The sequence below is a fragment of the Puntigrus tetrazona genome, unplaced genomic scaffold (assembly GCF_018831695.1).
Source record: "Puntigrus tetrazona isolate hp1 unplaced genomic scaffold, ASM1883169v1 S000000003, whole genome shotgun sequence".
Lineage (NCBI taxonomy): Eukaryota > Metazoa > Chordata > Actinopteri > Cypriniformes > Cyprinidae > Puntigrus > Puntigrus tetrazona.
Genome location: NW_025047683.1, coordinates 1250000 through 1253402, shown reverse-complemented (window position 1 = coordinate 1253402; position 3403 = coordinate 1250000). Strand labels below are relative to the sequence as shown.

The window sequence follows — 3403 nt, the reverse complement described above, 5'->3', positions numbered from 1 at the left end:
CGGAGCCCTCCACCGCCCCGGACCAGGCCACGGCCTTGCCCCGGGCCGGCCGGCCTTCCCGGACCGCGAGGTGGGGAGGGCGCGGACGGGGCGAGGCCCGAGCGGGAGGCCCCAGCGGGAGAAGGGGAGGGCGGAGACCGGCGCCACGCGAGGCGAGAGCAGGAAAGAGGGGCGCGCGAAGCGGCGCAGCTCCCAATCGGTAGCGGTCCCAGCCCGCCGCACCTCAGCCCATTTCCGGCCCAACCCTTAGAGCCAATCCTTATCGGAGATTCTGGATCGACTTGCCGGCTTCCTGCGGCACCGCCTTGATCTAATAACATGCCAGAGGCTGTTCGCCAGAACCTGCTCTTGCGGATATGAGTACGGCCCGTGCCAGAACACACACCTTCTCCCGGATTTTCAAGGGCAGCGAGGCTGACGGGCGCCGCCCGGAACGCGGGCGCTTTCCAGGCGTGGGCTATCTGGGGCCGAACCCATTCCAGGAGTGCCCGGCCCTTCTAAAGAAAGAGAACTCTTCCGGGGCCCGCCAGCTATCGAGGTTACGTTTTGCGTTACCGCGCTGGAAACCTCTACCGGGCGCCCGTCTCTCCACTCCTCCGGGTTCTGGGATCTGAACCAGACTCCACTTCGATCGGCGGGGCGGCGGAGGCCATCGCCCCTCCCCTTCGAGCAGCGTTAGCCCATCCACTAGGACCGACTGACCCATATTCAACTGCTGTTCACATGGAACCCTTCTCCGCCCGGCCTTCAAGCTCTACGTTTTGAATATTTGCTACTACCACCAAGATCTGCACCGCGGCTCCACCGGGCCCGCCCTGAAGCTTCAAGCGCCACGCGGCGGCCCTCCTACTAAATCGAGGCGTATCTCTGTCTCGATACAAGCGTGAGTCGTGTCGTCGGCCGGGTATGAAGCCAGCCCGGCTCCAGCGCCATCCATTTTCAGGAGCTAGATTGATTCGGCAGGTGAGTTGTACACACTCCTTAGCAGATTCCGACTTCCGCAGCCACCGTCTGCTGTCTATATCAGCCAACACCTTTTCAGAAGGTCTGATGGCGTCGGCGTCGGGCGCCTTAACCAGCGTCAGTTCATCCCGCAGCGCCAGTTCTGCTATACAAAAGTGAAGCCCCTTGGCGTCTACGCATTCCACGCCCAGGCTCCAGGCCATGAGGCGGGCTTCTTACCACATTTAAAGTTTGAGAATAGGTTGAGATCGTTTCGGCCCCAAGGCCTCTTGTCGTAAGCTTTGCGGATAAAACTGCTTGTGCGGCCCGGCGCCAGCTATCCTGAGAAGAAACCGGAGAGAACCAGCTACTAGATGGATTCGATTAGTCTTACCGCCCCTATACCCAGGTCGGGCGGCCGATTTGCACGTCAGGACCGCTCACGGGCCTCCACCAGAAGTTTCCTCTGGCACGCCCTGCCAGGCATAGTTCACCATCTTTCGGGTACCATCGCGCGCGCTCTGGCTCCACCTGCCCGGTGCGGTGCGGGCCAGGCGGGCGGTGGTGCGCCCCGCGGGGCGTGAGGGGATCCACCCTGAGCCGGCGGGCGCCAGCACCTTGCTTCATTGCGCCGTGAGGCTCGAGACACCCTTTGACTCGCTGCGCGTTAGGACTCCTTGGTCCGTGTTTCAGGCCCGGGTCGGGTGGGTGGCCGACCTCACCCGCGGACCTCGGCGCCGCTTATGCGAGGCGGATCCCGCCCTGGCGGCGCGGCGCGGTCGGGAGCGGACTGAGGACAGTCGGTCCCGGTCGGCGCCTGCGCCCGGGGCGAGGGGCCCCCCGTCCTCAGCGTCGGCAGGAGAAGGCGCGAGACACTTCCCGCGGCCCGGGGTAGCGGCAAAGTCGGGCGTGGGGGCTCTGTAAAGCCGGCGGCCCCGGCTGAGCGACGCCTGCCACCTTTCGCCCCGGCCCTTCCTGGCCAAACCGGGCGGTCGCGGCGCACCGCCTCGGAAAAGTGCACCCCGGCAGCGGCCGGCGTCGGACGGGCGGCGTTCCCGATCAAGGCACCAGCGCCGGGCGGCGGACCCGCCCGAGCTGAATCCTCCGGGCAGACCGTGCGGACCCCACCGTTACCTCTTTGGCGGTTTCACGCCCTGTTGAACTCTCTCTTCAAAGTTCTTTTCAACTTTCCCTCCACGGTACTTATCGACTATCGGTCTCGTGCGGTGTTGTATAGATGGAGTTTACCACCCGCTTTGGGCTGCATTCCCAAGCAACCCGACTCCGAGAAGAACCGCGCGGCGGGGAGGGGCCTGCTACCGGCCTCACACCGTCCGCGGGCTAAGCCTCCATCAGAAGGACTTGGGCCCCCGACCCGCGCCGAGAGAAGCGGTCTTCTATCGCCACATGTCCCTACGCGCCGTGGCCGGGCGAGGTCGGCGCTGGGCTCTTCCCTCTTCGCTCGCCGCTACTGAGGAATCCTTGTTAGTTTCTTTTCCTCCGCTTAGTGTATGCTTAAATTCAGCGGGTCGTCTGCGTCTGATCTGAGTCGTTGTCGGATATGGTTAGGAGCGGCGCGCGCTGCTGCTGCGGGCTGGCCTGAACAGGTCTCGTTCGCGCGCGCCGGGCAGGCGCCGAGGCGAGGCGGGCGCGAACCTCCCGTTACGCCGCGGGCGTCCGAGGCGGAGGGGGCGGGGTCCACGTCGGCGGGCGACGGAGGTGGCAGACACCCACGGAGCCGCCCGAGAGAGGCGCCGCTCGGTCCCAGGCGCCTGGGGCGCCGACCTCCCCCTCGTGGGAGGAAGCCGGAGAGCGCTCGACTCCGCCGAGAAGCGTGCCCGTGGCGGTCTGCACTTGGGAGGGCGGAGGGCGGGAAGCCCCCTGCGCGCTCCAGCCGCGGGACCGGAGGTCCCGATCGATGGGAAGCGACCCTCAGACAGGCGTGGCCCGGGGCGGACCGGGGCGCAAAGTGCGTTCGAAGTGTCGATGATCGATGTGTCCTGCAATTCACATTAGTTCTCGCGGCTGGCTGCGTTCTTCATCGGCCTTACGAGCAGGTGATCCCCGCTAAGAGTCGTACTGCGTTTGAGTTTAGCGCCCGGGGCGAGGCGAACTGCCTGAGCTTGTGTGGGTTCAAAAATACAAAGTCGTTCCCGGACGGCGCCCCGCGAGAAGGGACTTGAACCCACGGTCGAAGGCCTGCTGGAGTACCCGCCGGGGTTGGCAAAGCAAAGTCTTTCAGAGGCTCGCGGCCTCGGCCCCCACCCCGTGCCAAGGGGGTGGGCGCTCGCATGATAGTTGCTCAAGCCTCCGCGCGAAGTCGTCAAGCCTCCCAGAGAGCGGCGTTCCCTTCTCGCGGATCCCTCTCTCCGCCGTCTTAGTTTTTGTGCGGTTCTTTTGCCGTCTTGGATGTTTGGCGGCAGACCTCTCGGAGCCACGGCCGCTGGAACATAGAGTAAAA

At 65.2% G+C, this 3403-nt stretch overlaps 1 pseudogene; it reads right to left on the bottom strand.

Annotated features, from left to right (window-relative positions):
* Positions 1 to 2868: 2868 nt before the first annotated feature.
* LOC122332096 lies at positions 2869 to 3018 on the bottom strand (annotated as a pseudogene).
* Between the last annotated feature and the right edge of the window lie 385 nt (positions 3019 to 3403).